Source organism: Balaenoptera musculus, chromosome 8 (assembly GCF_009873245.2).
Source record: "Balaenoptera musculus isolate JJ_BM4_2016_0621 chromosome 8, mBalMus1.pri.v3, whole genome shotgun sequence".
Classification (NCBI taxonomy): domain Eukaryota; kingdom Metazoa; phylum Chordata; class Mammalia; order Artiodactyla; family Balaenopteridae; genus Balaenoptera; species Balaenoptera musculus.
This window is the reverse complement of record NC_045792.1, coordinates 83,368,914-83,391,932: the sequence shown is the minus strand read 5'-3', so window position 1 is coordinate 83,391,932 and position 23,019 is coordinate 83,368,914. Positions and strand designations below refer to the sequence as shown.

The following is a 23,019-nucleotide window of genomic DNA, read 5'->3' as shown; positions in this document are numbered from 1 at the left end:
TTCCATAAATATGAGCAAAACCACTAGATAATCAGAAAGACTATTCTCTAGTCATTCTGAATCATCAGGATTGTTCTGCTGAGTCTTTTAGTGAGTTCAGTGCCCTCCGTGCCCCCCAAAAAAGCCCCGCTGAATCCTCTTTCCCCATCCCAGCAGAAGCTCTAGTTCATAATGAGACATGCTTCAGAGTGTTTGAATTGCTTATGGATAGAATTATCTGCAGGGAGGCGACCCAATGGTATTGTGAAAGAGAGAAGGAATAATCTGTTTAGGAAGTCATTCTTTAAATTGTCATTTTGGCAGGGTAGCTCAGAGGGTAGAGAACTGGAATGAGGTCAGCAGTCTTGGGTTCCAGGCCTTTATTTTTATAATGCTGTCTGACTCTGGGCTTCAGTTTCTTCATCATGAAATGAAGAGTCCAACAAGGTGACCGTGGCATGGAGGATCGTGCCTTCTATTAGTGTATAGGATAAAGGATGCTGACAAAATCATATTAAGATAAGTTTCCAAATTCTAAAGACATAGGATTCTTTATAGAGATGAAGACAAAATCATATTAAGATAAGTTTCCAAATTCTAAAGACATAGGATTCTTTATAGAGATGAAAACAAAATCCTGGGGATTCTAAGGGGACTCTTCTGGGACACCAGTCCTGGGGCAGATTTTTTCCCCCAAATCAGGTGTTCCTTGTACTCAGGGATTCCGGTGAGAGGTCTCCTTCCGTAACTAGATCAGCTGTAAACTGTGTCCTTCCTGAAGGCTATGATAACCTGGAGTTGGCATCAGGGACTCCGAGCTATAAACCTGGCACAGGGTCCTACGCCAGCAGTAACATTCTTACTGCTCTGCCCAGAGGGTTCTCTATTTGTAGCCCCCTGAGCTCTGTGAGGCCCACCCATCTCAAAAGGCAACCTCAGGGCCTCTCAAAGAGAAGTCTTTCATAGGGCTGTTGACTGGGGTTGAAAACTGAACCCTGGCCCTGACTGAAGCCATCATTTGCATAATAATCATGACCAATTTGGAGGAGTTAAGAAAGCCTCAAGTCCAGGAGCTCTTCACTTTTGTAACAAGTCACTGTCAGGCAGGTGGTGCCTCTTGTTATTTTTTGGTAACTTTAGGTACCTAGAGTTGTTCTAGAGGAAGAGAATCTTAAAGATGAATTTTCTGAACTGTTTCTCTAATCTGATTAGATTTAAAGGCACTAAGGACTGTATTTCTTGTAGTAAAGAGGATGCTGACGGTCCATGGTATGTTGTGGCAGCAGAGATACACAAAATAAGATCACTGATCACTGGATACTCCTAAACAAATACTTGTAAAAGGCAAGTTTCTTCAGAGGAAATCCACTGCTGCTCTTAAAGGAAAGAGTTGTCCCCCCCACCCCAACCCCCCTTTCCTGATAAGACAAAGACTTAATGCTATCCTGAAGAATTTGGCTTTGGAAATGGCCGGTTTCACTTTGCTGAAAGCCCTGAGGCTGGGAGTGGCAGCCTGGAGGCGGTACATCTTGTGTTACTTGGCTAGGAGAAATCCCTTGAGGCAACATGAAATGGTGCCTCTTTGGGTCATTTGCTTTTCTCCTGTCTCTCCATCCTATTTTTAAGAGTCAGTAGAATACTAACAACACCATCACAATAGTGATCACTCACATGGCCCTTGCTACGTGCCAGGCACATAGCTCTTAGGCCGTAAACAGATTCATGTTTTTAATTTTTACGACAACCTTATGAGGTAGGTATTATTATTAATCCCATTTTACAGTTGGGGAAATGGAGGCAAAGTCAAATAGATACCAAGTAGGGACGCTACCAAGTACCAGGATCATGGCGAACTTGGGTGATGGACAGGTCTGGACTGAATCCTGGCCATGCCCCTCAGTGGTGATAGGATCTTGGATTGGACCCTAAAACTCTTCCAGCCTCTGCCTCTGCATTTGAACATGGGAATAGTAACAGCTCCTGCCTGATAGAATTGCTGTGAGATCGAAATGGGTTGATAAACATTTGGTCCAGGGCCTGGCACATCCTAAGGGCTCAATAAATGGGCTTCCCATCCTCTGAGATGCCGATGTGCAGTCATTGCAAATAATATTTTTTCCCAGCTTATAGCTTGTCTTTTCATCCTCTTTGATGAAGTCTAATTTATAGATTTTTTTTTATGGATTGTGCTTTTGGTGCCATGTCTTAGAACCCTTCGTCAAGCCCTAGATCCTACAGATTTTCTCCTAAAATTTTTATAGTTATGAATTACTTTTTGAAAGGGCATTTTTTCCTAAATATAAAAGAAAGACATGCCTATTGTAGACCATTTGGAATATAAGGAAAAACTCAATGAGGAAAGTTAAAATCACTAGTAAAACCGAAATCCAGAAATACATTTGGTATTAGATGCAAGCACTTGTAACTTTAATAAAAATGTCACCTCTTTTATAATGGGGAAACAGAACCCTCCAACAGTAAACTGCACTATCGAGTACCAAGCAGAGTGCTGATGGAAGGTGCCTCTCTTCACGCCAAGATCAGCTGGGGGAGTTGCCATTCAGAAAAGACTAAGAACTACTGACCCAAACAGTGAAACTCATGTTTATGAACTGCAGCTGTTAGTTACAGGCTGTAATTGCCCCACCAGATAAAGAAGGTATTTAAGAGAGCAGGTTGCTATAAGCTGAATAGAAACAGAAAATAGTCTTTTTGGAAATCACAGGATTGTAACTAAGGGGAACGTCAGGTTCGAGGCTGGAATGGATCTTTGTGTATTTGCTGGCTTGGAGATAGACAGGCTGATCTGGCATGAGGACGGTCCAGCCCTGGCTGCTCTTCTGTTTTGTTGGAGAGTAATCAGTTGAGGATCCCTTTTTCAAGTCCTGCCATGTAGGGGCTTCCACGGCTAGAATCCTTTCAGCCTACCCATTTCTGATTCCTGGGCACCTGGAATTCTGCCTCTTGTCCCATCGCCTCACCTGCCTGACTTGTCAGGTCAGTTGGTAACAGCTCTGATCAGAGCAGTGTGAACACTGACACCCAGCCAGGCACGCAGATTAGCGTGGGCTCTAAAACCCAAATGAATCAAGTCAAGTTTGAATTTCATAGCACATTGGGCAGTGAGTCACCCAAGCAGCAGACAGTGCTCCTGGGTATATGGAAGGCTCTTCCCTCTCTCTCATAACCCCCTTTCCCAAATTTGCTTATTTAATAGTTTAATAGTTGACGCCTTCTCATCCCCCATGCTTTAGCTTAAATGTCACTTCCTCAGAGAAGAGACAAATAGGCTTGGCTAAATTGGTATAGCTCCCTCCTTTATCCTCTGTCACCATCCCTGATTGTATCCTTGGGAGCACCTATTACCATTTGTAATTTTTTATTTTGTGTATTTATGTCTTACCCTTGCCTCCCCCCCCTCCCCAGGTTGTAAACTTCACAAGGGCAGAGACCGTGTGTGTGTGTGTGTGTGTGTGTGTGTGCGCGTGTTTTTAAAAGCTGGCTTTGTTTAGTCAGCTTTTAGCTCATAATAGGCATTTAATAAATACAGTGTTAATAAGATGGAAAATTTTACAAGTTCATTTTTGAGCTGGAACTCTAATTTTATAAATGTTTTAGATAACGGCTGACCCTTGAATGGTAGGTCCATTCATTTCTTCATTCTGTCAATCAACAGATTTTTATTAAGAGCTTAGTATTTGCCAGACCTTGTGCTAGGTGCTGGGGTTAGAGGTGCCTAGCAAGGAAGACAAATATGATTTAGGCAAATATGACCTATGGAATCACGAGCTATGATATGGGTAGTAGAGGGTTTTAGGGAAGCATTGAGTTATCAATTTCCTGAGCTTTATGAGAACCACAGCTGATTTTTTTCTCCACCCAAGTCACCTTGTGACATCCATTCAAGCCCAACAACTTCATACCCAAAATGTTGATTGGGGTTATCTGTGTATCTGTAAGTTTGTACAGAAAAGATTATAATCAACTTTTTAAACAGAGACTAAACAGTGTAAGCGAGTGACACCATAATAAATGAGTAAGAAACCAGAGGGATAGTTTTAAAAACTATCTTTACAAAGTAGGGTTTTACAAAGTGCATTCTCTTTCTCTTTACTCCATCCTTTCCTCCCTCCCTCCTTCCTACTTTCTCTCTCACACACAGTTCAGACACAAGACATGGAGAAGCAAATGTTTTCTAACTCGATGACTTCAGTGGATTAGCGCTCCTTTGAAAGTGATATTGTTACAGCCATAACGTGTTTATGTGTAACACAGACATCTTTATGTTTAATGCAGACGTGTCTGTGTGGGGAACATTAACATCCTGGCCTTGTCATTTAGTGAGGTAGGAAGTTCAGCCTAGAACTCGAGATCCCCAAAGCCTTGAGAAATCTTGATACGGGAGGAGGGAGCAGGAGAGAAGAAGGGAGATTATTTTAAGGGTTATTTCTCTTTTTTTTCTAACCCTCCTGGGCTTAACTCCTACTCTCAGAGAAACAATCCTTTTCCATCACAGCTGGGATGGTTGTCAGGCAGAGTGTCAGGCAAAGGTATCCTTGCTGAGGATAGCAGTCATCCAGAAAAGAGTCAGGCAATTAGAAGATGCTGGTAAATCCCAGAGACACCACAGTGAGAGTTCCATTTTCTAATAAGCTGATGGCAAAATATTTATTTCAGACCCTGACACTCCAACTACAAAGGAACAAATTAGAAGTATTTTCTCAATAATTTTCTTTATATACCAAACTGTATCCTAGAAGTTAACTTTTAATTTTAATATTTTAAAACTCTTTATTATTCTTTATAAATTATGAAAGTTACCGAGGCTTACTGTAACAAAATCAAACAATACAAAAGTATATCAAGCAAAAAGTTAAAGCCTAGCCCTCTCCTCTATCCCACTCCCCAAAGCAGCACTGTCCAATAGAAATTAAATGTGAGCCACATATACAATTAAAAATTTTTTAGTAGCCACATTAAAAAAAGTAAAAAAGGAACAGGTGAAATTAATTTTAATTATACATTTTATTTAACCTAACGTACCCAAAATGCTGTTACTTCAACATGTAATCAACATTATCAAATTATTCATGAGTTACAAAATTATTATTGAGATATTTTCCATTATTTTTTGTACCAAGTCTTCTAAATCTGGTATCTGTTTTACACTTACAACATCTCTCAATTTGGATGCTAAATTTTCATTGAAAAACCTTGATCTATATTGAGATTCCTAAAACATAAAGTTGAAAAAGTAGACTCATATCCAAGTTGCTGCAAACGTACTCAAAATTTTTCCAATAACTGAATGAAGTACCAGTTTTTAAGTTAAATATGAAGTAATTAAAATTAAATAAATTAAAAAAATCTGATTCCTCAATTGCACCACATTTCAAGTACTCAGTAGCCACGTGTGGGTAGTGACTACCATATTGGACCGTGCAGCTCTAGAGGGAACTGCTAACGTAAATTTGGTGTGGAACCTTCTTGACCTTTTCTCTATGCACATATATACATATATAAATGTATAATTAAACAATATATGTATATTACACATATCTGGGTTTCATTTCAGAAAAATCATGCTATATATTTTACTCAATCTAATTTTTTTCAGTTAAAATTATATTTTGGATATTTTTCCTTTTCAGGACATATGGATCTGCATTTTTTTATAACAGTTGTGTAGTAGATTTATTTAACCACTTCCCTACTAATGGGCACATAAGTTGTTTCTGATGTTTTGCAGTTATAAACATCCATGTTTTCATATTTATGCTAGTATTCCCAGAGGATAAATCCCAAGAATTGATTCTTCTGGGCCAAAGGGTATACATCAAAAAATCTGAAAGCTAATGCTGAATTACCCTCCCAAATGGTTAGGCCAAATATCCTACACGCTTTGCTGGCATTCCTTACCAGCATCTGTAAATGCTCCAAATGCCAGAATCATAAAACATCAGAAAGAAAAGATATTAGGGGTCATCTATTCCAGTCCCTTTATTTTATGGACCAGGAAGATCAAGCCAAAGCTGCGGGAAGAGTCCAGGTAGCTTATTTGTGGCCAGGCTGGGACCTGAGAAGCTCCCGGGTTCTTGCCCGCTGTCCCGGTGAGCGCGGAGCAGCCTGGCTGTGCCTTTCCAAGCATCCTCAGGAAGGTCATCCTTCCTCGCGCTCCCTGCACTGTATCATTATCAAACCTGCGCAGGTGAAATCAGCAGGCCTTTCAATGGAGCATCACATCGCGCCTCAGTAAACAAACAGCAGGAGCCAAGGCAGCCTTTCCTTGACATTTGTATCCAAAATTGAATTCGGTCTGCTCAAATGCTCGCTACAGTTTCAAGGGTGCCTTTCCCACCTCCCTTCTGCTGAGCACAGCCAAGTCTTAGACTCAGGCAGAAGGGAAAAAATAAGGGGTGGGTGTGTTTTGTTTCATGGAGAAATAAACTCCACCGGTCAGCAGTTCCTGGCCCACCAGCTCAGAAACATTCCATCTTTAATGGGAGTCACTTTGGGAGGGCAAAGGCAGAAGGGCGTGAAGGTCTTTTTGGGGGAAGGTGGTTCCTTCTAGCCACCCTTGAGCTGGTGGAGCCAGTGCGATGCTAGACGCATCTCACGTGCCAGCGAGATGGGCTTCTCCTGAGGACTCCTTCCCTACAGTTTCCTACAACTTTACAGAGCCCATGAACACAAGCGCTATCCCATAGAATCCTTGTGCGGTAGGCACCACGCTCAAATGCGCATTGGTGGCAAGAGGCTGGAAACCATCTCTCCTGACTCCATCTCCAGGATGCCTCCCTCTTCCACATCACTCAGCCCCCGGCCCCATCACATACCCTGCACAGCCACCATGGGCCTGGTTCCTCTTCTCCATCTGTTGCCTACACCCCCAGCCCAACTTCATTACAGGCATTAAAAATAAAACTCATTTGCTTATGCTAACTCATGTATTTAAAAATCAATTCAGACATCTTAATTCTATTTAATTTTTCTTCCTTTCCTGTCATACACCCCCTCTTTCTGCCCAAATATAATGCTTTCTTCACATATGGGCACCAAAAAGCCAAAATCTAGACAGAACTCTCCTGTTTTTGCTATATGTTGCCAAATAGTTCATACTCCTAAACTTGGTGACTCCTTTTGGCCCTGGTTTTTATTTTTCTGATGTTTATTATGCGAAGAAAGGAAAGAGATATCACAGTAGGAAAAGATGGAGGGTTATGAGAGCAGAAAAGCAAAATAAGGATTTATTTCATGCTGTTTTAGCAGGGCATTATAAGGCTTCTAACTTTGTCATCCTAGGCACAGCCTCACCCCCTAAATGCAATTCACCAACAGGCCTTGCCTCTACAGTATCTTTACCTCTGCAGTATCTCTCAAGTCCACACATTTCTTTCCATTTTGACCATCTTCACCCTAATTCAGTCTTCCCCCAATTAGCTCCTATGAAATTGCACCCACTCTTGCCTTTTCAGTGTATATGTCCCACATTGTAGACAGGATGACTGAAAAGGCCTTTTAAGCCTCATGTTAACCCCTGTAGGGAATAATGATAACAATCATCATCACCATTGTTAAAATTTGTTGAGCACTCCCAATGTGGCAGGCACTATTTTTAATGCTTGAATATCTGAGCCATTTATCTTCACAACCTTATGGATAAATAGCATTACTCTCATTTTATTTATTTATCTTAAAAAAATTTATTTATTTATTTGGCTGTGCTGGGTCTTAGTTGTGGCACGCGGGATCGGGATCTTCATTGCTGCGTGTGGGATCTTTGTTGTGGCATGAGGGATCTTTTAGTTGCGCCATGCGTGCTCTTAGTTGCAGCATGCATGCGGGATCTAGTTCCCTGACCAGGGATCGAACCCGGGCTCCCTGCACTGGGAGCGCAGAGTCTTAACCGCTGGACCACCAGGGAACTCCCGTTATTATGACTCTTATTTTAGAGATGAAATTGAAGCAGAGAGATGTACGTAATTTGCCCAAGGACACATAGCAATTAAGTGGTGGAACTAGTTTAGGAACCCAGATATAAAAGAACTATCAAGAAATATTCAAGTAATTAATATTTACATATGTGGCAATGGCGGAGGGGTCACAATCAGGTGTAAATTTCTGTACAGACCCCATGGGATGGCAAGTGAGTTGCATTCCACTGACTGATTGGGAGTAACTGCCTGGACTGCTGGGTTGAGAAAGATCATGAGGCTGCATCTGGGCCCAGTAGGAAACTGTGAGGGATTAGCGATGTCTGTCCTGAGCCAAGTCGTGCCTGGAGTAGGGAGTGTACTGGTTTCCTAGTGTAACAAATTATCACAAATTTAGTGGCTTAAACAACACAAATTTATTATCTAACAGTTATGGAGATCAGAAATCCCAAATGGGTCTCATTGGGCTAAACTCAAGGTGTGGGCTGGACTGCATTCCTTTCTGGAGGTTCTTTCTAGGAGAATCCATTCCTTGCCTTTTCCAGCTTCCAGAGGCTGCCTACATTTCCTGGTTTGTGGCCCCAATCCAGGAATTGCATCACTATCACTCTGCTTCTGTCCTTACGTCTTTTTCTTTGTCTCTGACCCACCCATCTCCCTCTTCCACTTTTAAAAGGACTCTTGTGATTACATTGGGCCCACCTGGACAATCCAAGATAATCTCCTCATATCAAGATCTTTAATTTAATCACATCTACTAAGTCTCTTTTGCCATGCAAGGTAACAGGCACAGGTGCCAGGGCTTAGTTGGTGGACATCTTTGGGATGCCATTATTCTGCCTGCCACAGGGATTGATGGCATCATGTGGTGTGAGCGCTCCCCCGGAACCAGACTTTTGTATCTTTCACTTCTGTCACACAACAGGTCTGCAAATCTTTGATGAATGAATAAATGAAAGTACTGATTTAAAAATACACAGAATAATAGAGTATCTGTCTTAGGAGTTTAAGGAAATGCTGCTATTTTTAGCATGGAAATTTGGAGGAAATCTTTTTAAAGAAATCTTAATGGGGCCCCACATCTGGGCAATGCCAAAATTAATGGTGGTAAACTGAGGTTAATATTCAACAGACCTGGGAATTCCCTGGTGGTCCAGTGGTTAGAACTCCAAGCTTCCACTGCCAGGGCCCGGGTTCAATCCCTGGTCGGGGAGCTAATATCCCACAAGCTGTTGCAGTGTGGCCAGAAAAAGAGGGAAAAAAAATATTAAGCAGAACTCAGTGCTGAATGAATTTTTAAATCTGCCCGTTGTCTTAACCAGTTTGGGCTGCTATAACAATTTACCATAGACTGTGGCTTATAAACAACAGAAACTTATCACTCATAGTTCTGGAGGCTGGAAGTCTGAGATCAGGGTGCCAGCAGGGTCCGGTTGTGATGAGAGCCTTCTTCCAGGATGCAAACCGCTGACTTCTCACATAGTGAAAAGACAGTAAGCTAGCTCTCTGGCCTCTTCTTATAAGGGCACTAATCGCATCTGTGAGAACTCTGCCCTTATGACCTAATTACCTCCCAAAGTCTCCACCTCCTAATACCATCACGCTGGGGATTTGGATTTCGATACAGGAATTGTTGCTGTTATTGTTGTTGCTGTCGGGACACAAACATTAAGTCCAAAGCATGAGTTGTTTCTTGACATCGCTGTCTTTTAACTGCACCAGAGGACAGCGGTCTGATAAGAACGGAAGTGTGCAGCATCCATTTACTCCTACAGAAGACAGTGGGAAGGAAGGGCGAGTTGCTAGCCTAGCAACAGCCTTACGCTTCCATGGGGAGAACGCCTCTCTTCTCCCAGCTGTAGCAGTTGGGTCTGGAGCAATACCAGGTCTTTCAGGAGCTCTCCCTCTGCTCAGGATATGGTTCAAGATTCTCAGCAGGATTTACAAGGTCCCACGCACTCTAACCCTTGCCCACGTCTCCAGCCTTACCTTTCACCACTCCCGCCCCCAACTCCAGTCACCCCGGCCTCCAAGACCAACTTCTTCTGCCTCAGGGCCTTTTGACATCTCATTCCCTAATTCTGGAATACTCTTGTTACCTTCTTGTGCCCAATTAATCTCTAATTATCCTCGGGCTAGGCCTAAAATCATATACTGAAAGAAAGTTTCTTTAACCTGCAAATCTAAATCAGCACCCCTTCCCCACCCAGGTCCTAAAAAACGGTGTAGTGTCAGGAACTTGAGGCCTGGACTCAACTGCTTGACTCCCTATCTTAGGCCCACCACTCATTAGCTGTGTGACTTTGGGCAGGACATGCAGACCTCCATGCCTCTGTTTCTTCTCTCATCTCTAAAGTGAGACTAGCAATAGCTTCTACTGCAGAGTATTATGATGAGGATTAAAGGAGATAATCCATGTAGAAAGTTTGGAAGAGTGTACTACGAGTATAAGCTGTTATAGCAGTTATCCAAATTGTAATTATAAAATTATTTGTGTTACTATTTGTTTAATATCTGTTTTCCCACACGCAGTAGGTTCTGCAGTGGCATGGCAGTGTCTCTCTTGTCCTCCACTGTACCTGCAGTACTAGTACGCTGCCTTCCATGCTGAAGGCCCTCGATAGGTATTTCCTGGGTGGATGGATGGATGGATGAACATATGACCTATTCCTGAAGTGGGTCCCATGAAAAAGTGTCACCTTGTCAGAAAATAATCAATATGATTAAAGAGAATTATCTGGAAATTTTTGATTGTCAAATTCTGGGCTGATTAGTAGCCTAAAATTAGATGCGACATTCACCATCTCTCCCTTCCTGGGGCCTGTTCTCACCCAGGGCCCTGTGATGCCCGTTGCCAGGCAGATTTATGAAACATCTCAACAGATGCTTACATTCCATATGTCACCATTTACGCATTCCTGCTGGGGTCAAGGTGGGGAATGGCATGTGTGCTAATAGCTGCATTTCTCACGTGAACTTTCTCATAAACCCTCTTCTCAGCTCATTTTACTGATACATTATAATATGCTTTTATAAACAAGTTTTCAAGGTCATGAATAAATGCTTTCGAATTTCCATTTTTTGAGGATTACAAGTCTAGCAAGGGCAACTAGAGGTTTCTTAGCCTCACCCCTTCCACAGGCCAGAACTCCATCTGAACCATTCTAGAAGATCTCTAAGGAAACAGGACAACAACATTTTCCAGTGATTCTAAGCTCTTGCCAGTTCCTCCTTCCTTAGGTCTCAAGGATACTACGTCTATATGTGTTAACCGTGCATTTCTTACTCTCATTCTGTCTGAAGTCCTAGAAAAAGTGCTCTTTTGCCAGAAAATAGCCAACAAAATTGCCAAATCCAAAAGGCCACCATTGAGCCTGTTCGTCAAGTCGGTGGAAACCTCCCACAGAATGTTTGCTTCTTGGCAAGGAGGTCAACCAACATCAGTCTTCCTGTGCGTTCATTTTCCTTCTGACCTGAATGGTCAGCCAAGCTCTATCTTTGTTTCATTTGTCAAAACACCATTGTTCTCTCTCCTCCCTGTGGCAGTTTCATTTCTATTGTTAAAAAAATCAGAAGTCAGAGCAGCCTTGGGTTGATGGACGCAGGTCTTACTGACTGTGGCCAAGAGCTGGTCTCATCTTTGGTGTTCAGCTGACCGTGGAAATCATCTCATGACAACCAACTTTGGCTCCATCGGGGGACTACAACCCACAAAAGAAATTTCTGTCACCAATTGTTCTGCACTGGGGCAACAATTTATTGCATGGTGGTTTCTAAAACCGGGCAATCTCTTCTCCCAGCTATAATATCTTCTTGTAAAATAATAAGATCATTAAGAATAAAACATCATTTTTCTAAGAGAAATGTCTGATAAGTCTGCATTTTGGAGAGTCTGAGGCCCCAAGTTATTATTGAAAAGACACACACAGTTCAGTGCTAACCTAGGCCTATCTCATTCAGCAGCAATTTTCATGTGAGGATAGGATAACTGAGGCATTTTTAGATGCTGAATAGAAATACTATGATTTTTGGATGCTCCCACTATCATGAATTTTTCTCTCCTCATCTCTTACATTATTTGCCCAGAGAATGTATTTTAAATCTGAATTTAAAATTCAATACCTATGTTAGATTGGGCTTGAAATGCTACTTAAGGGAAAAGGGATTTCTATGAAAATGGGTAAGTTGTTTCTTCTGTCTATATAAATTCTCTGTAAATTGTCATTCTAAAATAGTTGGGATAATTTATTTAATAGATAGATCCTTTTTAACAAAGATTATCGGGAATTGAATTGGGCAGTTTCGGGAATTCCTGAAGAAAAGATCCTATCAACTCCAGAGAGAAAAAGCTTACTTCACATATGGGCTCAAGAATCAGATGGCTTTGGATTTCTCAAAAGCAATGCTATAAGCTAAAAAGCAAAGAGCAATGTCTTCAAAATTCCAAGGGAAAATGATTTCCAACCTATATAGCCAGCCAAATATCAGTCAAGAAAAGGCTAGAATAAAGTTATTTTCAGACATACAAGCCCCCTCCAAGTCCACCTCCACCTTTCTTCACCCTACCCTGGGCCCCAGGAGGCTGACCTGAATCGATTGCATCCATGGGCTCTCTTATCTTCCACTTCCCGTAGGATTTGGCCAGTGGGAAATACTGGCAGAGCTTGGAGGGAGAAAGAAGATGAGGTCAGGCTGTTTGTCCCCTGGCTCCCTCCCTGCCAAGTCAGCTCAGGTTGACTTCCTTACCCGAGGTCAGCATTCCTGAAAGGTGGGCCTCTCCACTCTCTCCAACAACTTCAGTTCCTCTCTCTGGGTTCCGGGAACCTCCTCCTTTGCTTGCCTCTCTCTCAGTCCCAGGGAAGGTAACAGGATCCCTGCAGTGACTAGGGTCAAGGGTCTTCACCACCCCTTGTTGGTTTCCCTTAACCCTGCCCATATCTTTTTAAAAAAAAATATTTATTTATTTATTTATTTATTTATTGGCTGCATCAGGTCTTAGTTGCAGCACGTGGGCTCTTCATTGCAGTGCGTGGGCTTAGTTGCCCTGGCACACGGGACCTTAGTTCCCTGACCAGGGATCAAACCGGTGTCCCCTGTATTGCAAGATGGATTCTTAACCATTGGACCACCAGGGAAGTCCCACCCATATCTCTTAAAATAGACCCTTCATTAAACATTCCTCAATTATCCCATGTGAGTGTGTCACTCACTTGTTTCCTGCAGGACCCTGACCTACGCAGATGCCTGGATGACCAGTAGATGGTTTTCCTGACTCCTTGAAGGCAGTACAGTTATGATGAAAGGTTTCAGTGTCATGTCAACCTGGATATGTATTCCAGCTCTGCCATTTTGTACCTGTGGGACTTTGGACACATGACAAGCTCTTTGTCCTCTCTTTCCTCACAGATAAAATGGGGATGTTGGTCTTCCCTGGTGGCGCAGTGGTTGAGAATCTGCCTGCTAATGCAGGGGACACGGGTTCGAGCCCTGGTCTGGGAGGATCCCACATGCTGCGGAGCAACTGGGCCCATGAGCCACAACTACTGAGCCTGCGCGTCTGGAGCATGTGCTCCGCAACAAAAGAGGCCACGATAGCGAGAGGCCCGCGCACTGCGATGAAGAGTGGCCCCCGCTTGCTGCAACTAGAGAAAGCCCTCGTGCAGAAATGAAGACCCAACACACCCAAAAATAAATAAATAATTAATTAATTTAAAAAAAAAGGGGATGTTTATGTGACTTTCCTCCCAGAATTTCTGTGACGATCAAATGAAATAATCCAGGAAAAAATGTATCGCAGTCCCAGTCATTTAACGAGCACTCAGTAAAAGGCAGTTATTATTATTAATTATTATCCTTGTGCCATTCTTAGCCTGCCAAGAGCTGCCCATTCTTCGAAGGGGTCAAATGACTCAAAGGGCAGGGATGCCACCCTCATAAGCCTCAAAGCCTCATTTGTGACTCCTGAAGGGATGCCCAAGGAAACTGAACTAAGTGGGGAAGCCTCGTGCCCAGCCCTGAAGCGTGGTTTGGGTTGAGAGGGCTGTTCTTGCTTTTGGGGGCGGACCCTCATGGGCAGGGTGGGGCATCCTCTGGCAGCTGGCTCCAAGTTCCGCCCACCATCCTTCGCTGGTGATCACAGTGTTCTTTGCAAGAGATAAAGGGGAAACTGAAACCACGATGCATTTCTCAGAAGAGTTGTGATCCCTAATACCTGGCTGAGGATCCCTGGTTATCTTCCTAAGGTGCTCAGCCAGGCCGAGCTATTTTAGCTTTGGAGGGCTTGACTTCCCGCCTGGGATATTTAACCCCGCTCTCCTACCAACATATGAGAACCTCCGTAAAGTCAACTTTGACAGAGTTCCGTCTTTTAGTGTAATTGAAAGTTCCCAACTTGCCCCTAAGAAGCCATCTTCCTTTCTAAACTTGCAATACTTCTTTAGCTCAAGACTTGCGGATTGTTTGTGTGAAGGGGGGTGTGGAAGGGAGAGGAGGTATAAATAGAAGCTGCTTTTTCAGTAGAGGTAAAAATGAGAAAGCCGAGGCCTGTAAATGTTAGAAATGTGCACATGTGCATGTGCGCGCATGTGAATGCACCCTCACGGGAACAGCTATACATACATATGAGCTTCTAGGTTTATATATGTGTACATCCTTCTTCCTGTGGCCACCAGAAATAGCCTAGCTCTGAGATCTATTGAGAGCCACCTTGTTAAAAACCTGAGTGGATTCTTCAGTAGAGCTGCCTCCTGCTTTATTTAGACACAATAAGGGTGTGCTCCTACATTCCATCTCTGCTCCCCATCCCATCCTGGCATATAAAAAGTCTGGAGAGAGGGAGAGAGAGAAGAATGATTCAGGGGAGAAAAAAAATCACCTTGGGATTCCTTGAAATAGCACATTCTTTGTGTAACTCCCCCACAGTGCATTGACACGATATTCACGTATTTAACAAAAAAATTAATTTCAGGGACACAGCCATTGTATGAAGTAGGGTATGCCAGAATTTGATATAAACAGGAAGTGGGTGGGTTAGACTTTAGTTGACACTGTGTGGTGGAAGCAGATCCTGTGGCAGAAGCAGTTTGATTTTACTTTGGCCCGTGGATCTTGTCATAACTGGGCAGGACAATAAGTCTGATTCTAAGGATAAGCTCTCTGTCAAGGGCTGAGGCCGAAGTGGATCCCTGAGGTTTAATCCCTTCACTTCCTTCCAGAATTCAGAAGCTACATTGTACAGAATGATGACTGTTGCTCCGGATACACCACCTTCTAGATAGCCAACAGTGGACAGCCCAAACCTACTGGCATCTATTTCCTCATCTTGGACATGGTGATAATAACTGCTAATTAAAATTTGAGAAATAGAGAGAATGCATGAGAGCGCCTAGGCACTTAATAAATGATGGCTGATAATAATAACTATCATGCAAAGAAGAGAAGGAGGAGGGAAGAAGGAGGGAAGGAGGGGGAGTGCTGAATCTAATTACATAAAGAAGTCACCCACAGGGCCATCTGGGGAGCATAAGAGTGATTTTATAGTACCCGTTAAAGAAATCATATTCAACATTCTCTTAAATAAGCTTGCTAATTTCCCTGATGGGATTATTTCTTTGTTTCTAAGCTTCAGCATTTTATTACGTTTTAATTATACAATATTTCAGGTCTGACATCAAAAAGTGCATCATCTGTTTTTATCTTTCTTAGCCTCATCCACATCCTTAGTTACTGTTGCCAGGTATCCTAGGGTCACCCAAAGTACTTTTGTTCCAGAGACCTTTCAAAGTAAGCCAGTGCAGCAGTTTAGAAAACTTCTCTCATTTGTGGACAAAAATACATTAAAACAACCAAGGGAGTGATTACTCTTTGGGATTTTTAATGCCTTACTGGACACGTTTGCAATGCTTTTCAGGTCCTTTGGGATTCAAATTAGGAGAAAATCTTTTTTTTGTTTTATTTTGTTTTACATCTTGGAACTTGATCTTTGGTAAATGTCTGTGATGTTTGCACATTGTGTAACACTCCATCCTTCCACCCCCACCCGAGGTCCCGGTCCCAAATGCTATCAGGATTTCATCAGCTTAAAAAGGCAACAACAAAATACACCGTGGAGAGAATGAATGGTTTCTTTGTGGCTTTCTGGTTATCTTCCTTTGACCGTGCTACTAAATGCAGCTCTGAAAGAGGCTTGTGCTTTTGGGTTTGATCAGCCAGTCACTTCAGTTCAGTTCCAAACCAGAAGAGCTCCCCCTTGGGGTATCCTTGTTGCTAAACCTCTATGAGGCATCATTGACTAATTCAAGCAAAAAGATGCTGTCAGCATATTAGGTATCTTGTTGAGTCCTCTGTAAAGTACACTGATGCTTTCCTAATATTAACAATATTGTGGTTAGCTAATTATTTTACAGACCCACAAGAGGCCCTCTCTCTAAAACCTGATGAAGTGGCCTTTAGGTTCCCTGATCACCATACAGAGGAGCTGAAGAGCATTCTTGGACTGGGTCTAAGTGAGGGCTGTTACAAGGATACTTCTTATAGCACAAATTCCACATCCTGCTTCCATTGTGACCAAGTCCTACAGCACAGCCAGACTGTGAGCAAGTTGACAGCAAGGACTATGTATCTCTAATTCAGTTGCTGGGTCTGTAACAGGTACACAGTAAGTGTAGAAGAGTGAGTGCTATTATACAAAGATGGTTCTCACTCTCCACCAGCCTTGCTTTAGGGACAGCTCTGCCACTACCTAGCTGTGTAATCTTGGGTAAATAATGTAATGTCTTGTCTGAAAAACAAGGGGTAGGACTAGAAGCTTTTTAAAGTCCCTTACAGCTGTAACCTGCTGCGAAACTGCTGCTTTGCCTTGGAGAGAATTTATCTTATGTATCTTGTGTGAAATGAGTGGTACCTGGGAAGGCACCATACTGAGTTAGGAAAAGGACATGGTGATGAACTTCTTAGTAAGTGATATTTGGATTCCTCTTGACCCAAACGATCACTTAAAGCACATGCAACGTGAAAAAGTCCAGCTGTCTCAAATATTCTCATCTTTTGAAAATGGTTCTGTTGATAGAATCCACAAGGTAACTGAAGTCTCTATGGGATTCTCCATGCAAGTGACCCATCTGAGATAAGCAGGTGAATTTTTTTCTTTTCTAAACCTGGTCTCAAACACAGAGATGATCAAGGAGCAGTTATGGCATTATAGATCCATTTTAGATCTATCTGTGACAGACATAATTAGAACTGTGTTCAGTGAATTCAATTGCCTTAAGGCAATGGGGCTAAATTGACCTAACAAATGTTCATGCTTCTCCAATAATAATAATAATGATACACTGTGTTTATTTGGAACACGATTAAATTGTTCCTGCTGAGTTCAAGGTCCCAGTGCAAAATTCTGGATTCAGATCCTGTGGATTTATCACACCCACTGGAGGACACTGGCTTTCCAAACTGCTGAATGGATTATCCTCTTCCATTAGAGTGGGCTCATCCTTTCCAAAAGATAACATCTTGTTTCTCTGGCCTGAATTTCCCTTGACTTCTTTCAAAACACAGTTTGTGAAAACAATGTGTGAGAACACATGACAATGGGAAGTACTCAGCGGGAATACTTCAATAAACATGTCAGGTATATAAACTAGCTGATGCTATTTATTCGGTCCTTAAGAAGAAAGTATTGGGATACGATAAAGTGCAATCATCTTTCAACATCTCAGATTTCTCCAGTAACGCATATATGTTGGCAGACCTTAGGGGATCGTGCTAATTTATCTGTAGATCATCAAAGGAAAGAATAAAATATATGACTTCAGGCAAGTGAATAGACTGGAAAACCAAATTGGGCAACAGCAATATTTTCTTACACCAGAAATAAACATGTCAACATGGTGAGGAGGGTTTTGTCCCACTCCTGGCTGAACTTTGAGGGGTGAGATGGCTAATATCGAGGGACCCAGCTTCATGGTCTTTTCTCACAAATCGTTCCACGATTCAAGAAAAGGACAATCTGCAGCGTGACATGGCAAACTAGGTCAGAATAATATTTCTTAATGGCGATTCCTACAATGTTCTATTAATTACAGCAGCAGTTCAGAATTTTCTGTGCCTTGATAGGTTGTATTTTTAAGCAGGCACCCATTTTTAAAAATTTAATGTGATATATAAAACTGAGTTCCAAGGAATCTCTAATATGGAAGTGGTGAAAATGATGTGGGGGAGAGGAAGCAAAACATGTGCCTATCCTTATACACACCCCAAGCCAGTATTCCGAAGATGAGCTTTGTGAACATAAAAAGTTTATGCTGCCTTTGATTTGTGTGGTTTTTAAAAAACACTAGCAATATTTAGGGATCTTGGAGCATAACATCAGAACAGAAACTCTTTGCCCTAAATTTGCGTGTATTCTTTGGCTTTCTCTCTTATTTGCTCCACATGGATTCTCCCTCTTTTCTAGCTAAATTAGTTGACCCACAATTCCCTTTGTGGATGGCATTCCTACAACACGCCTTACCTCTTCTTACCTGCCTGTTTCTGTTCCCACCATTTCCTGAGCCTGGGGAGAGGCATCTCCAGCTCCTCTGGGGTTGGGTGGGGGGAATCTAGTTCAAGGGCCCCTCTTCCATGAAACATTTTCCTTTTTACCCCAGCTAGAAATAATGGTCTCTTCTACTGATAATACTCTGGAGAACGGTTTCTCAACCTCAGCACGATTGATATTTTAGGCTAGATAATTCTTTGTTGTCGGGGGGACTGCCCTGTGCTTTAAAGACTGTTCAGGAGCACCCCTGGTCTCCACCCACTAGATGCCAGTAGCACCCGTCTCCTACTCCCACAGAGTTGTGACAATCACAGATGTCTGTAGACATTGCCAGATGTAACCCCCGCCCCCGGGGGGAGTGGGCACAAATCACTTCAGTTAACCGCTGCCCTACAGTTCTCCCCAAATCAGATCACAGATTCTGAAGAATAACGGTCAGGTCTTTAGTAGTGTTTTGGTTCATGTTCAAAGTTATTTGATGATTAACAAATAAAAGATGTTTTTAAAAATTATCAGTTGGGAGTTTCTGAAAATTAACACAGAAGGTTAATTTGAATCAGGTTAGATCCTAAGAAAACTTTAATAGGAGTATGTTATTGCCTCTCCCCTCTTAGAAAAAGCTTTATAGAACTATAATTTTAATACTACACCACTGAGTTGAAATGAGAAACCACCAGAGTGTCTCTGCAGCTTTTGAAACATTATTGTTGACGTTCCTAACCATTGCTGATGACCCTTATAGAAAAGCCAGTGAGGTGAGTTCCTCTTAAAGTTTAGTGCTAGAAAAGTTTGTCTCTTCTGAAAAACTGGGTTTCTTCCTTCTCTTGCATAAAGAGAGATATGTAACTACTTTTATTTTCCCTTTTTGACTTGGCCATCAGGAAGCTCAGAACTAAGATTTATGCTCAGTTACAGTAGCTAGCCTCATCCTTTCATTTCTAATATTAAGCCAATCTTTCCTTCTCACTAGCTCCACTTAACTCTTGTCCTTTCACCTTTTGTTTGTACCAGCTTTCTTAAATCTTTTTTATAAAATAAAATTTTAAGCAAATGGAATCCTTATCATTTACCATCAAAACTAGGATGCTTTTGGGAATAAAGGGAAAATAATAATTAAGCTGGGACAACAGCTTAAACTGAGGCTTTCCTGGGCAAAATCAAAATGTGGTGTCACTCTAGAAATAGATAATAAATATAACAGATAACAACAGTTACTCTATTCCCAGTTTGGGGATAATTAAAGATAAACATGTGCCCTAAATAATCAAAGTTATGTGCTTCTTATTTATCGTGTGTCAATCTGTTGATTAGAGTTAGATACTTATTATCTCTTGGAAAATTTTGTAATTAGCCTCTGTATCGGCAGAGAAAAAAATCTTAGGCGTTCTTAAATGTATTTAATTTCTACCAAAGGGAAGACAGGGACCCTTTAGATCTGGAACAGTGATCACAATAGAAGTTTCATTTGTCTGTGATTTATGGAGACTTGGAATAAATGCACTATTGACCAGTATCAGATTTCTAATGACTCTATCTTGTTTTTCCTAAGCAACTTCTCATAAACTTTTGTAATACGTTGAGCAGCCAGCTGATACTATGTTCAAGCCTGTTTACAGAGCTATTAATAAATGCTATGTGGCAACTCCAGGAAGAGAGTCAAACTGCTTTTTCTCTCCATTGGCTGAAAACAGTTTCCTGCTTATTTTGAAAGGGCATGGGATTGCCAAAATCCTTGATATATGCAAGATATTCTGCAAAGAAACCCAGTGGAAATAAATAGGATTCTGACTTTTATCCTAACAGGCTCATAGTCAAAAAGGAAACCTTGTCAATGTCTTGATTGCAAAGCCGTTCATATATGAGAGAGTGAGATTTCAACGTGGCACGGGGTAGTTTAAAAAAAGATGGTAATTCGTTTCTCTGCGTGCTCAGAATCATGCTGTAATTCAAGTTCTTGATAGCTGATTTGTTTTTTGAAGTCAGCTAATATTCTCTGATTAGACAAATTAAATTTTTAATTACTACCATTTACTGATTTCCGACTACATGCCAGGCGCCATGCAGGCAACTTTACACGTGTTGTGTTAATTTGTTCTCAAAACAACTCTGTGAGGTGAAGGTATTATTAGCCTCATTTTACAGTTATGAAAATTAAGACTCAGAGAGGATAAGGAAGTCACCCAAAGTCATACAGAAAATAAGTAGCAGAGGAGGACTTAAGCCCCAGCCGTATTATCCATAAGCCAAATTACTTATACTAGTCTGTGCTTCCAGAATAAGAAGTTATTGGTGTGAAAACTTAAGGCCCACCTCTGAGCCCAGAAAAATGACCAGAGAAGGGTAACAATAAGAGCAACAGCAACACCCACGTAGCACACACTCTATGCCAAGTATTGTTCATATATCTCATTTAATTCTCACAAGCCCAAGAGGAAAGCCCTATGCCCACTTTACAAATGAAGAGGCATGAGAGCAAGCCATGTACCCCCGTGCTCCCAAGAGTATTCCTTTCCACGGTTAGTTCCCATGTTACAGATCATCCTGATGGTTCCGTGCATTGCCCAGCACTTTACAGTTTTCAGATCATTCTGCACACTTTACTTCATTGCTATCATCCTCCTCCTTTTCCAGATAAGGGTAATGAAAAACCAAGAGCTTAAGTTATTTCCCCAAGGCCATGGTCATTGGCAGAGACAGGACTTGAGCCCAGGTGTTTTTGTAGCTAGCCCAGGGTTCTTTAATTCTTTATTCTGGACCTGGCTGCACACCTGAAATGTGACTATGAGGAAGAAGGCAATCCTAAACTTTTCAAGCTGACATTAGCCTAGAGCCTTATGTACTGAAAGGAAAGAAGTTGATTTTGAAGCAAAAGCGACATATTTCCCGTTTCGGGACCCAGGCGTAGGACAAAATGGTTTCAATTTACTTTGAGGTGGCAACATCCTTGCTTGAGGTCAGACTCTTGAGCAAAGGGCTTCCCTTACTGCCCTTCTCCCTGACACAACGAGAGCAAAGATTGTTACCTTTTCTTAACTCACACCAATATCAACTCTAAGTCTAGAACTCATCAGTTAATTAGAAGCAAAAACCAAACCAAACCAAACCAAACCAAAACCAGACTGTATGTTAATATAGATAACAGCCACCATTTATTAAATGCTTTCTATGGGCTAAAAAATTTACATGCCTTACCTTATCTAGTTCTTGCAACTTGAATAGGCACCGTTATTGTTACCTTGAAGAGGAGAAAATCAAGTTTTTCAGAGTTTAACTAACTTTCAGTCACTCAGCTAGTGCTGGCAATTTTAATCCAGCTTTACCTGAACAGCTGCCCCACTGAAAAGTTCAGCTGCCTTGTAGGCAGAGACTTATCTAGACCAAGCATTCCAAATCCTTCCAACTTTCCCTGCATCTCGACTGTAGGGTGGGATACTTACTAAACACATTAAAATGTGGCAGTCTGGGTTGAGGGCAGAATGAAGTGAGGGTAATACGTTGCTCCCATCCCCATCTCGCCTTAAGCCATTCTCAGACCAGCAGACCTCCTTGTTCCTTTACAGCAGTTACCACTATCTGAACGCATCTGACTTGTTTCTTGTAGTTTGTCTGTCATTCCTACTGGAATGTAAGATCCATGGGAGCACGGCAGAGCCTGTCCCCACGCTGCTGTATTCTCGGTCCCTGCCACAATGCCTGGCACATAGGACGTGCCAATGAATAGTTGCTGCACGGCGAATGAATGAATGGAAGTGAAAGGGTAAGGATGCCCCTGCTGGAAAAAAAGGGGGACTATTCCCTTTCTCTGGTTGACTCCTTGATTTAAAAAAAAAGCTTCAGAGTAATCATTTCTAAGAGGCAAAAAAAAAAAAAAAAAAAAAAAAAAAAGCCCTGATTTGCCAAGATTTACGGAGAGCTGTAGTTATGAGCTATGCGAGCCATTGCTCCTGAAACGTTTTATCTGATTTTTGTCTTCGTAAACCTCTGCTAGGAATTCTGGCAATTCCCCTTCCTCACTCCCCCAACCCCTCTTCTCCCAATCCACCTCTAGTGAATACACATCCTTCTCCTGACGACCAGCTGCATATCCGGGTTCACAGATGAAGGCCCAGGTGGCTCTTCATTAATGGCTCATCCGTTATCTGTATGAAAAGCCAGTGCTTTTCTGAGCAGATTTTTTTTTTTTTTGAAGCTAAATTGACCTTTGGAGAAAAAAAAATGCATTCTATAGAAAGCAATGACTTTTGTTCTTTATTTATCTCTTCTTGCCTCATTCCTGTGCTTCCAGTCAAATATAGCCTTAAAAAAACGGTTTACTGAATATTCCAAATGCAAACTGTTCAGATTTTTCCTTTCTGTCACACTTTTTGAGTACTACAATGCTAATAGGCTGCTCTAAAGAATATTCCCTTCCTGCCCTGCCACTGCCCCCATATTCCTAACTTAACATTTGGATATTTTTACAACATATATTCAGTTTGAAAGATAATACTGATACCTTGTTTTATATGAACATTTATACACCAGGACCCTGGCAAGGGACTGACTTCATTGGGATACTTTACGGCTTAA

The 23,019-nt window shown here is 41.8% G+C and overlaps 1 long non-coding RNA gene across 1 annotated transcript in view; it reads right to left on the bottom strand.

Moving 5' to 3' along the window:
• The window catches only part of LOC118898736, a 39,045-nt gene that overhangs the window by 11,101 nt on the left and 4,925 nt on the right, over positions 1-23,019 (bottom strand). The gene's annotated exons all lie outside the window — the stretch shown is intronic.